At 34.7% G+C, this 14,641-nt stretch overlaps 1 long non-coding RNA gene across 1 annotated transcript; it reads right to left on the bottom strand.

The window, feature by feature from the left end:
• Positions 1-8,653: 8,653 nt before the first annotated feature.
• On the bottom strand, positions 8,654-12,324 carry LOC135151194 (uncharacterized). Its single transcript, XR_010289786.1, has 3 exons — positions 12,075-12,324; positions 10,684-10,875; positions 8,654-9,698 (listed from the first exon to the last, which is right to left on the bottom strand). It is a non-coding gene; the product is annotated as an uncharacterized LOC135151194 (long non-coding RNA).
• Between the last annotated feature and the right edge of the window lie 2,317 nt (positions 12,325-14,641).

A 14,641-nucleotide genomic window follows, 5' to 3' on the forward strand; every position in this document is an offset into this window, starting at 1 on the left:
CTCATATACACAAACAACACCTACACCTGAATTCAAGACTTGATCCATCTCCCTTCCCTCATAAACTTCCGACCTCAAATCATCATAACCTTCATCCATCACCCAATCTTCGCTTCAGCCCTCTCTATAACCCCACGATCAGCGCTGCAACACAACAATATAATCACCGAACACAACACCAGCCACCAGCCCTCCTTTCTCCTTTAATCACCACACAATTCCCAGCCTTTCCCTGTTCATTTAACAACTACAAACACCAGCAGATTTCAACCCAATCAGAATCATAACCCTCACCAATCTCTCACTGTCACTGACTCTCTTTTTTGGACTAACTATCCCTGTTTCACTTTCAACTCAAACACATACTATCGCCTGTAATTTCACAAACCATTACTATAATCCATCGAGCCCAGCCCACCCACCATAATCGAATTCACCCAGCTTTCAACTCCGCTCTGCAGCCTCTGTAATCTCATCTCAACTACAACCAATCCCGGGGACTAACAAACCATCCACCACCACGTCTTTCTCCCCTCGTGCACCCTCTTCAGCCATCGACTCTCACCTCCGCCCGATGACTACAATTTCTGCCAAACCCACATCTCCGAATCTGGCAGCGTCGCCGCGACCCTGAAGCCACCTATCGCCGACTATAAAAACCTCGACACCACCTCCGATTCAATACAATCCAAACACCACCAGCCCCCATCTGTGGTTCACGCAACAACACAAACACACGCACAGACGTGTGTATATACACGTATACGAACACACAGACTTAATCTTTACCACCGGGAAGCAATCGATTGAGAATAAAAGAAGAAAGTGAAGAACCCTGATTAAGCCGCCTCTGCTCTTTTTCTTTCGACCGCCCCAAAACTAATTACAGTCTCTTAGATTACTCTGTTTTCTTTTCTTTTATTCCCCACGCAACTGCAGCGTGTACTACTAGTCTACTACACATGTACACCTCACTTATTTATAAACATAACAGATATATTATTTTTAAGAAAGTTTATTTTATATGTATAAAAACTCTTAACTAGCACATCTCGAATTAATACTATTTTTAATAATATATAAGAATTCAGGGATCCAAAATCTATTCACAGATTTAAAAATAAAATTTTACAAAAATTCTAAATACCCTGAATACACAATATTTGCAAAAAGAATATTTTCAAAGTCTTTCTCTACTTTCACGAATAGTACTCAAAATAAATTTTAAATTGCAAATTATTAAAATAATCATTTGCAAAAATTCAAATACTTTTGAATCCGACAAAATATAAAAATATCAAAACTAGAATATTTTGGTAGTTTTAATCCGACAAAACTTTTGGGCTCAAATCAAAATAATTATTGATTTTGAAATCAAAAGAAAATAAAATAATTCAAAACTATAAATCCACAGCTCACATCAAAAGTAAATAATTAAAATTGCACATAAACATTTAATCACATATTTAAATCTCACCAAATTTTCAAATAATACAATCATTCACATAATTGCAATAACTCATATAATTGTTTTTGAAAATCCAACAATCAGAATAAAATATAAAATTTTATTCCAGCTCTTTTCGAAAATTAATAACAATTAATAAATAATTGCAGAAAATTCTAAGTCGTCACAGACTTCCCCCCTTATAAGGATTCCGTCCTCGGAATCCGCGAAGAAAGAATGAGAGCATACTTTTTCTTGCAAGTCGCATCGTGATCTGTTTTTGTATACAAAATATTGAAGTGTACTGGCCGTATTAGCTCGTTCAAACTTGACTGGCATACCCTCAGAATTGATTGGCAAATAAGAATCATGAAATCTTATAATATCATATTTTAGACATCAAAGCAAATGTTAGCTATATCAGTTCGCAAAGCAAAACTGATTTTAAATAAGGAAATATTGAGAGATCAATATGATCAAGAGAACTTAATGTTGCGTATCTTAACAAAGATATTACTAAAGGTATTTAGCCTTCTTGTAATGCACAACACACAAGTGATGGCGTCCCATCAAACTTCTATCACACAGACAGATAGTCCTTGTGTCCCCTATAAGTAGGGTTGTTCATCTCAGTTAGAGTAAAAAAAAATATGAGAGAAGTTCAGAAATCAACTAACAATGATTGTCTTTTGATGAATGAGACATTCTAGGTTCAGAAATGAATACATAGCAAAGGTACTAATTCCGATGAAAAGAATAATTGATAATGATATTGTAAGCAAAAGTATCATTCTATAACTCATGAGAGAGAAGATATAATTTCTAATAAAAATCTCTATGAAAAGATGTCAAAATCGATAGATTTCAAAAGTGCTAGGTTCGATGAAAAGAATAGTCAAAAAAAGATACAATAACCATAAGCATCATTTGATAACTTACGCAAAAGAGAAACTGATACTTCATCAAATACCTCTATGAAAGAGATATCAAAACAATTCACTAAGGCGAAAAATAATCAATATAATCAACGAATGAGGAAGGTATTACCAAGATTTTCACAGATGCCTTCTTGACTGATTCCTCTGGCTCGTTTCGATTCTAGCAGTTCTTCTCGATGTTCTAATATTCTGGCCGATTCGTACACGACTCCAAAGATTCCACCACCGCTATCTACTTTAGTAAAAAGTCCTATCCAGCTTGACACGATAAGAAGCCATCTTCAACTTTATACAATCAACATTGTAGAGCGTTGACGTTCTAGCCTACTCATAGCACTATATCTAGTATTTTAACACGAAATCTATATAAGCTCTCAAACCGAGAACTATATACCTTTCTTACTCTGACCCAACAATTCTCATACTTATTTTATATGTCTCTATAGAAACAATAGATGACCCTCGAACAAACACTCAAAAGTGGTAGAGATGACAAGGAACATTCTAGACTAGATAGGTTTCTCCACAAGTCTAGCTGGCAATGGTTAGTCAGAAAGTCAACATCAAGCTCTGAGAGATTGGCAACTAAAGGTGTACTAATGTTTCTCTTGAGATCCAAACTCACTAGCTCTAGATATGGAAACTAGGATATACCCAAAATGATTACTCAGAATCATTACTCCAAACTCAGTCTCAGTTCCATCAACAAAGACTATAACCAATAGTCTTGACTTACCTCTATATGAGGTTCCACTAAACAAAATCCTATCACACTCTACATTCTGATTTCAATAACTTATAACCTATAGCTCTGATACCAACTGTGACAGCCCTCAAATCCGGGGGTCTGGATTTGGTGCCACTAAAACAAAAACAATTGAAAACCTGTATTTGCGGAAGAAGGTAAAACAGATATTTGAAAATCTGGAAAATTTTAAAAGAGATTTAAATCAAATCACTTTGACCCCCTAAAAACAGGATCGCTAATAGGTTACAGCATTGAAATTAGAAACCAAAATCCTAAATCTTATTACAAACTTAAACTACATTATCATCTAAACTTCGATAAGAAGAATAACTGATAACCAAATAAATAAATCTATTTACAACTGGACTGAAATAAATCAATTCTAACCAGAACTACTCTTGTAAACATCTCCCTGGCAATCTCGTCTAGCATCAATCTTACGCGCAGCTTATACAGGTGACATCTCAATCCCTAGCTGAAAGGGTTAGAAATAATAGCAAGAGTGAGCGAAAATGCTCAGCAAGATAATAAGAAAGGCAAGAGCCACAAGATATAATTTCTTTTGAATGAAATCAGAGTATTTGAAATAAAGCAAACTTTTGAAGTAAATCATAACAGTTGTAACTCAAAGATTAGCACAGCAACAACAAGGAAGAATGAGCAACTAGAAGGCTCAACAATATATATATATAAAATGCTTAAATGTAAAGCATTAATAAGTGCTATCCTTCTGGAAGTAAAGAGATAAGAAACAGTAGTATCCAATGGAAAACAAAAGCAATATTAGCTTAAGTAATCAAATCATAAATTTTGATTGAAACTTCCACTGACGGGTGTACTATCACAGCTGATCAGCACGTGTAATAGTACGGGATCACACTTCGTAGAAGCATGTCCTAATTCACAGGTACCAAATATAAGGCAACACATTGGCCTTTGGCAGCAAAGTATTATCATATTTCAATAATACCCAAATAGCCCTTCACTGGACCGCCGTCCCGGCCTCTTACGCAAAAAAAATGTTTTATTTTTCTTAGGGAGTTGAATCACTCAACTCTCTCGATCAACAAACTCGCCATTTCACATGGTCCGGAGTAATCATATCAACTGATGGCAACATAACTAAAATAGTTAGTTATTTGCTAATTATGAATTTCAACTCGGTACTGTTTGGAGTATATCTGGATAGCATAGTTTTCCACTATCTATCTTAGAAGTAATTCGAGAATTCTAGTAGAATGATTACTAGAATGTAGTGAATTCAATCATTGGAATGTATTGAATTCAATCATTATTTGAGTATCTGTATGGTATATGGAATATCGAACAACAGTTAAATTCCAAGCATATGATATTCTATGAATTGAAGTCCAGAATATAATAATTGCATTGGCAATAATTAAAGGTTGTGGAATAAAATCACTTGCTCTTAATAAATAACAGAAGAATAGAAATACTTGCCTTTGACAGAAACAGGTGACACACAGTCACCTACTCGAGATTCCTAGATTGGCCTCAATCGCTAATTCTGAAATGACTATAATCTATTGGACTATCTTACGGCACAATATCGCCTTATCAAAATATTTCTGACTTGCCTTGCCACGCTATTTGCTTGCTTCTGACAATCGTTGATGCACGCGTCTCGAGAGACTATATATCAAAGCAGTATAATATTTCAGTTGAAAGCAATCCAGAAAGTCGTCAATTCGCAGAATCAAAATTATATTACTACCCTTCGTAATATAATCATATAATATATACAAATAATATATACACATAGTATCAGACAGTTGAACAAGTAATCACCTTGGCACGTAACACATAATTTACATGCTTTGATATTTATATCAATATAAATATAATCTAGTAAATCATGTATATAATCTTATATATGATCATATACAAACAACTAATCACATTAAAACACAACCATGTATATTATCCAAATCTGAATTACAAGTCCACTTGTAATCCAATCACATAATCAGCTCGGAATCTCATCAAACTAATTAATAAAATACTATAATTTTGGACACCGTGTATTTTAAAATTGAGCAAACCTCAAATCAATAACACAGCAATCTCTGCACAAAATAGTCTACTTTATTCTGCTATTTCAATTAAATATACAATAAATCCTCATAGTAGAAAACTAATTCTTGAAATAAAAATAATTCCTCGAACTAGAGAATTAATCCTCAACATATCAATTTAATCCTCAAAGTGAAGTGGACTATCCCGGGGTCGCACTCTTCAAAAATCAACAACAAGATCTCCATTTCAATGCTCTATTTTCTAGTATTTTTCAAAATTCCATAACTAATCATCTTCACATGAAACCTTTTCCATTTTAACCTCTGACATAATATCTTGCTATCCTCAAAATTTCAGCTTAAACCAATTAGTATAGCTAGTTCAAATACTCGCTCAAAGATGGTACTCAAATTTATCTCAGCGAGTCAAAGCAGAATTTTTTTTATCATTGTCACAGCCACGCTCCAAAATTCACTGTAAATCGTAGGATTGTCATTTTGACATGAAACCACCTCTGGGATCTTCTATACTCAGTACACTATCATCTCTGAAAATTTCAAATCGAATTAAGGTGTTTAGCTAGGTGAAACATTGCTCCAAAGTCCAGTGTTTAGTAATTCCGTAGGTTATTGACAACCTATACTAAAACTGACATAACTCCTAGCTCGTTACTCCGATTGATGCAAAATCAGCGGCCAAATAAACTAGGAATCATAAACTACAACTTCCATTCAATGGTCGATCACCCAATCAAAATAAAACTTCTCCGAAACAGTACTCCAAAAACAGAACAGCAAACTGAATTTAAAAGTTTATACCTTCTATCGTTGATATTGCAACCTCACACGACTATCCCCCACCTTTACTACAACTACCAGACCTGTAATTTGGCTTCCCCGACCCCTTTTGTCCTTAACTCCAGCTCATATACACAAACAACACCTACACCTGAATTCAAGACTTGATCCATCTCCCTTCCCTCATAAACTTCCGACCTCAAATCATCATAACCTTCATCCATCACCCAATCTTCGCTTCAGCCCTCTCTATAACCCCACGATCAGCGCTGCAACACAACAATATAATCACCGAACACAACACCAGCCACCAGCCCTCCTTTCTCCTTTAATCACCACACAATTCCCAGCCTTTCCCTGTTCATTTAACAACTACAAACACCAGCAGATTTCAACCCAATCAGAATCATAACCCTCACCAATCTCTCACTGTCACTGACTCTCTTTTTTGGACTAACTATCCCTGTTTCACTTTCAACTCAAACACATACTATCGCCTGTAATTTCACAAACCATTACTATAATCCATCGAGCCCAGCCCACCCACCATAATCGAATTCACCCAGCTTTCAACTCCGCTCTGCAGCCTCTGTAATCTCATCTCAACTACAACCAATCCCGGGGACTAACAAACCATCCACCACCACGTCTTTCTCCCCTCGTGCACCCTCTTCAGCCATCGACTCTCACCTCCGCCCGATGACTACAATTTCTGCCAAACCCACATCTCCGAATCTGGCAGCGTCGCCGCGACCCTGAAGCCACCTATCGCCGACTATAAAAACCTCGACACCACCTCCGATTCAATACAATCCAAACACCACCAGCCCCCATCTGTGGTTCACGCAACAACACAAACACACGCACAGACGTGTGTATATACACGTATACGAACACACAGACTTAATCTTTACCACCGGGAAGCAATCGATTGAGAATAAAAGAAGAAAGTGAAGAACCCTGATTAAGCCGCCTCTGCTCTTTTTCTTTCGACCGCCCCAAAACTAATTACAGTCTCTTAGATTACTCTGTTTTCTTTTCTTTTATTCCCCACGCAACTGCAGCGTGTACTACTAGTCTACTACACATGTACACCTCACTTATTTATAAACATAACAGATATATTATTTTAAGAAAGTTTATTTTATATGTATAAAAACTCTTAACTAGCACATCTCGAATTAATACTATTTTTAATAATATATAAGAATTCAGGGATCCAAAATCTATTCACAGATTTAAAAATAAAATTTTACAAAAATTCTAAATACCCTGAATACACAATATTTGCAAAAAGAATATTTTCAAAGTCTTTCTCTACTTTCACGAATAGTACTCAAAATAAATTTTAAATTGCAAATTATTAAAATAATCATTTGCAAAAATTCAAATACTTTTGAATCCGACAAAATATAAAAATATCAAAACTAGAATATTTTGGTAGTTTTAATCCGACAAAACTTTTGGGCTCAAATCAAAATAATTATTGATTTTGAAATCAAAAGAAAATAAAATAATTCAAAACTATAAATCCACAGCTCACATCAAAAGTAAATAATTAAAATTGCACATAAACATTTAATCACATATTTAAATCTCACCAAATTTTCAAATAATACAATCATTCACATAATTGCAATAACTCATATAATTGTTTTTGAAAATCCAACAATCAGAATAAAATATAAAATTTTATTCCAGCTCTTTTCGAAAATTAATAACAATTAATAAATAATTGCAGAAAATTCTAAGTCGTCACAGACTTCCCCCCTTATAAGGATTCCGTCCTCGGAATCCGCGAAGAAAGAATGAGAGCATACTTTTTCTTGCAAGTCGCATCGTGATCTGTTTTTGTATACAAAATATTGAAGTGTACTGGCCGTATTAGCTCGTTCAAACTTGACTGGCATACCCTCAGAATTGATTGGCAAATAAGAATCATGAAATCTTATAATATCATATTTTAGACATCAAAGCAAATGTTAGCTATATCAGTTCGCAAAGCAAAACTGATTTTAAATAAGGAAATATTGAGAGATCAATATGATCAAGAGAACTTAATGTTGCGTATCTTAACAAAGATATTACTAAAGGTATTTAGCCTTCTTGTAATGCACAACACACAAGTGATGGCGTCCCATCAAACTTCTATCACACAGACAGATAGTCCTTGTGTCCCCTATAAGTAGGGTTGTTCATCTCAGTTAGAGTAAAAAAAAATATGAGAGAAGTTCAGAAATCAACTAACAATGATTGTCTTTTGATGAATGAGACATTCTAGGTTCAGAAATGAATACATAGCAAAGGTACTAATTCCGATGAAAAGAATAATTGATAATGATATTGTAAGCAAAAGTATCATTCTATAACTCATGAGAGAGAAGATATAATTTCTAATAAAATCTCTATGAAAAGATGTCAAAATCGATAGATTTCAAAAGTGCTAGGTTCGATGAAAAGAATAGTCAAAAAAAGATACAATAACCATAAGCATCATTTGATAACTTACGCAAAAGAGAAACTGATACTTCATCAAATACCTCTATGAAAGAGATATCAAAACAATTCACTAAGGCGAAAAATAATCAATATAATCAACGAATGAGGAAGGTATTACCAAGATTTTCACAGATGCCTTCTTGACTGATTCCTCTGGCTCGTTTCGATTCAAGCAGTTCTTCTCGATGTTCTAATATTCTGGCCGATTCGTACACGACTCCAAAGATTCCACCACCGCTATCTACTTTAGTAAAAAGTCCTATCCAGCTTGACACGATAAGAAGCCATCTTCAACTTTATACAATCAACATTGTAGAGCGTTGACGTTCTAGCCTACTCATAGCACTATATCTAGTATTTTAACACGAAATCTATATAAGCTCTCAAACCGAGAACTATATACCTTTCTTACTCTGACCCAACAATTCTCATACTTATTTTATATGTCTCTATAGAAACAATAGATGACCCTCGAACAAACACTCAAAAGTGGTAGAGATGACAAGGAACATTCTAGACTAGATAGGTTTCTCCACAAGTCTAGCTGGCAATGGTTAGTCAGAAAGTCAACATCAAGCTCTGAGAGATTGGCAACTAAAGGTGTACTAATGTTTCTCTTGAGATCCAAACTCACTAGCTCTAGATATGGAAACTAGGATATACCCAAAATGATTACTCAGAATCATTACTCCAAACTCAGTCTCAGTTCCATCAACAAAGACTATAACCAATAGTCTTGACTTACCTCTATATGAGGTTCCACTAAACAAAATCCTATCACACTCTACATTCTGATTTCAATAACTTATAACCTATAGCTCTGATACCAACTGTGACAGCCCTCAAATCCGGGGGTCTGGATTTGGTGCCACTAAAACAAAAACAATTGAAAACCTGTATTTGCGGAAGAAGGTAAAACAGATATTTGAAAATCTGGAAAATTTTAAAAGAGATTTAAATCAAATCACTTTGACCCCCTAAAAACAGGATCGCTAATAGGTTACAGCATTGAAATTAGAAACCAAAATCCTAAATCTTATTACAAACTTAAACTACATTATCATCTAAACTTCGATAAGAAGAATAACTGATAACCAAATAAATAAATCTATTTACAACTGGACTGAAATAAATCAATTCTAACCAGAACTACTCTTGTAAACATCTCCCTGGCAATCTCGTCTAGCATCAATCTTACGCGCAGCTTATACAGGTGACATCTCAATCCCTAGCTGAAAGGGTTAGAAATAATAGCAAGAGTGAGCGAAAATGCTCAGCAAGATAATAAGAAAGGCAAGAGCCACAAGATATAATTTCTTTTGAATGAAATCAGAGTATTTGAAATAAAGCAAACTTTTGAAGTAAATCATAACAGTTGTAACTCAAAGATTAGCACAGCAACAACAAGGAAGAATGAGCAACTAGAAGGCTCAACAATATATATATATAAAATGCTTAAATGTAAAGCATTAATAAGTGCTATCCTTCTGGAAGTAAAGAGATAAGAAACAGTAGTATCCAATGGAAAACAAAAGCAATATTAGCTTAAGTAATCAAATCATAAATTTTGATTGAAACTTCCACTGACGGGTGTACTATCACAGCTGATCAGCACGTGTAATAGTACGGGATCACACTTCGTAGAAGCATGTCCTAATTCACAGGTACCAAATATAAGGCAACACATTGGCCTTTGGCAGCAAAGTATTATCATATTTCAATAATACCCAAATAGCCCTTCACTGGACCGCCGTCCCGGCCTCTTACGCAAAAAAATGTTTTATTTTTCTTAGGGAGTTGAATCACTCAACTCTCTCGATCAACAAACTCGCCATTTCACATGGTCCGGAGTAATCATATCAACTGATGGCAACATAACTAAAATAGTTAGTTATTTGCTAATTATGAATTTCAACTCGGTACTGTTTGGAGTATATCTGGATAGCATAGTTTTCCACTATCTATCTTAGAAGTAATTCGAGAATTCTAGTAGAATGATTACTAGAATGTAGTGAATTCAATCATTGGAATGTATTGAATTCAATCATTATTTGAGTATCTGTATGGTATATGGAATATCGAACAACAGTTAAATTCCAAGCATATGATATTCTATGAATTGAAGTCCAGAATATAATAATTGCATTGGCAATAATTAAAGGTTGTGGAATAAAATCACTTGCTCTTAATAAATAACAGAAGAATAGAAATACTTGCCTTTGACAGAAACAGGTGACACACAGTCACCTACTCGAGATTCCTAGATTGGCCTCAATCGCTAATTCTGAAATGACTATAATCTATTGGACTATCTTACGGCACAATATCGCCTTATCAAAATATTTCTGACTTGCCTTGCCACGCTATTTGCTTGCTTCTGACAATCGTTGATGCACGCGTCTCGAGAGACTATATCAAAGCAGTATAATATTTCAGTTGAAAGCAATCCAGAAAGTCGTCAATTCGCAGAATCAAAATTATATTACTACCCTTCGTAATATAATCATATAATATATACAAATAATATATACACATAGTATCAGACAGTTGAACAAGTAATCACCTTGGCACGTAACACATAATTTACATGCTTTGATATTTATATCAATATAAATATAATCTAGTAAATCATGTATATAATCTTATATATGATCATATACAAACAACTAATCACATTAAAACACAACCATGTATATTATCCAAATCTGAATTACAAGTCCACTTGTAATCCAATCACATAATCAGCTCGGAATCTCATCAAACTAATTAATAAAATACTATAATTTTGGACACCGTGTATTTTAAAATTGAGCAAACCTCAAATCAATAACACAGCAATCTCTGCACAAAATAGTCTACTTTATTCTGCTATTTCAATTAAATATACAATAAATCCTCATAGTAGAAAACTAATTCTTGAAATAAAAATAATTCCTCGAACTAGAGAATTAATCCTCAACATATCAATTTAATCCTCAAAGTGAAGTGGACTATCCCGGGGTCGCACTCTTCAAAAATCAACAACAAGATCTCCATTTCAATGCTCTATTTTCTAGTATTTTTCAAAATTCCATAACTAATCATCTTCACATGAAACCTTTTCCATTTTAACCTCTGACATAATATCTTGCTATCCTCAAAATTTCAGCTTAAACCAATTAGTATAGCTAGTTCAAATACTCGCTCAAAGATGGTACTCAAATTTATCTCAGCGAGTCAAAGCAGAATTTTTTTATCATTGTCACAGCCACGCTCCAAAATTCACTGTAAATCGTAGGATTGTCATTTTGACATGAAACCACCTCTGGGATCTTCTATACTCAGTACACTATCATCTCTGAAAATTTCAAATCGAATTAAGGTGTTTAGCTAGGTGAAACATTGCTCCAAAGTTCAGTGTTTAGTAATTCCGTAGGTTATTGACAACCTATACTAAAACTGACATAACTCCTAGCTCGTTACTCCGATTGATGCAAAATCAGCGGCCAAATAAACTAGGAATCATAAACTACAACTTCCATTCAATGGTCGATCACCCAATCAAAATAAAACTTCTCCGAAACAGTACTCCAAAAACAGAACAGCAAACTGAATTTAAAAGTTTATACCTTCTATCGTTGATATTGCAACCTCACACGACTATCCCCCACCTTTACTACAACTACCAGACCTGTAATTTGGCTTCCCCGACCCCTTTTGTCCTTAACTCCAGCTCATATACACAAACAACACCTACACCTGAATTCAAGACTTGATCCATCTCCCTTCCCTCATAAACTTCCGACCTCAAATCATCATAACCTTCATCCATCACCCAATCTTCGCTTCAGCCCTCTCTATAACCCCACGATCAGCGCTGCAACACAACAATATAATCATCGAACACAACACCAGCCACCAGCCCTCCTTTCTCCTTTAATCACCACACAATTCCCAGCCTTTCCCTGTTCATTTAACAACTACAAACACCAGCAGATTTCAACCCAATCAGAATCATAACCCTCACCAATCTCTCACTGTCACTGACTCTCTTTTTTGGACTAACTATCCCTGTTTCACTTTCAACTCAAACACATACTATCGCCTGTAATTTCACAAACCATTACTATAATCCATCGAGCCCAGCCCACCCACCATAATCGAATTCACCCAGCTTTCAACTCCGCTCTGCAGCCTCTGTAATCTCATCTCAACTACAACCAATCCCGGGGACTAACAAACCATCCACCACCACGTCTTTCTCCCCTCGTGCACCCTCTTCAGCCATCGACTCTCACCTCCGCCCGATGACTACAATTTCTGCCAAACCCACATCTCCGAATCTGGCAGCGTCGCCGCGACCCTGAAGCCACCTATCGCCGACTATAAAAACCTCGACACCACCTCCGATTCAATACAATCCAAACACCACCAGCCCCCATCTGTGGTTCACGCAACAACACAAACACACGCACAGACGTGTGTATATACACGTATACGAACACACAGACTTAATCTTTACCACCGGGAAGCAATCGATTGAGAATAAAAGAAGAAAGTGAAGAACCCTGATTAAGCCGCCTCTGCTCTTTTTCTTTCGACCGCCCCAAAACTAATTACAGTCTCTTAGATTACTCTGTTTTCTTTTCTTTTATTCCCCACGCAACTGCAGCGTGTACTACTAGTCTACTACACATGTACACCTCACTTATTTATAAACATAACAGATATATTATTTTTAAGAAAGTTTATTTTATATGTATAAAAACTCTTAACTAGCACATCTCGAATTAATACTATTTTTAATAATATATAAGAATTCAGGGATCCAAAATCTATTCACAGATTTAAAAATAAAATTTTACAAAAATTCTAAATACCCTGAATACACAATATTTGCAAAAAGAATATTTTCAAAGTCTTTCTCTACTTTCACGAATAGTACTCAAAATAAATTGCAAATTGCAAATTATTATAATAATCATTTGCAAAAATTCAAATACTTTTGAATCCGACAAAATATAAAAATATCAAAACTAGAATATTTTGGTAGTTTTAATCCGACAAAACTTTTGGGCTCAAACCAAAATAATTATTGATTTTGAAATCAAAAGAAAATAAAATAATTCAAAACTATAAATCCACAGCTCACATCAAAAGTAAATAATTAAAATTGCACATAAACATTTAATCACATATTTAAATCTCACCAAATTTTCAAATAATACAATCATTCACATAATTGCAATAACTCATATAATTGTTTTTGAAAATCCAACAATTAGAATAAAATATAAAATTTTATTCCAGCTCTTTTCGAAAATTAATAACAATTAATAAATAATTGCAGAAAATTCTAAGTCGTCACACTTGTAGCTTCATTATTGACTAGATTGAAGTTGGAAACAACTTATAACTTCATTCCAGACTCGTTTGAATTTTAAAACAACTTATAGCTTCATTTTCGGTTGTTTGAAATTGGAATCAACTTGTAGTTTCATTCTTGACTCGTTTGAGCCCGAAAACAACTTGTAGCTTCATTATTGACTAGATTGAAGTTGTAAACAACTTGGAGCTTCATTCCAGACTCGTTTGAAGTTGAAAACAACTTGTAGCTTCATTTTCAGTTGTTTGAAATTGGAATTAATTTGTAGTTTCATTCTTGACCGTTTGAGCTCGGAAACAACTTGTAGCTTCATTATTGACTAGATTGAAGTTGTGTTTCTTGTAGCTTCATTCCAGACTCGTTTGAAGTTGAAAACAACATGTAGCTTCATTTTCGGTTGTTTGAAATTGGAATCAACTTGTAGTTTCATTCTTGACTCGTTTGAGCCCGAAAACAACTTGTAGCTTCATTATTGACTAGATTGAAGTTGTAAACAACTTGGAGCTTCATTCCAGACTCGTTTGAAGTTGAAAACAACTTGTAGCTTCATTTTCGGTTGTTTGAAATTGGAATTAATTTGTAGTTTCATTCTTGGCCGGTTGAGCTCGGAAACAACTTGTAGCTTCATTATTGACTAGATTGAAGTTGTGTTTCTTGTAACTTCATTCCAGACTCGTATGAAGTTGAAAACAACATGTAGCTTCATTTTCGGTTGTTTGAAATTGGAATCAACTTGTAGTTTCATTCTTGACTGGTTTGAGCCCGGAAACAACTTAGATTGAAGTTGTAAACAACTTGGAGCTTCATTCC

The sequence above is a fragment of the Daucus carota genome, chromosome 3 (genome assembly GCF_001625215.2).
Source record: "Daucus carota subsp. sativus chromosome 3, DH1 v3.0, whole genome shotgun sequence".
In the NCBI taxonomy this organism is placed as follows: Eukaryota; Viridiplantae; Streptophyta; class Magnoliopsida; order Apiales; family Apiaceae; genus Daucus; species Daucus carota.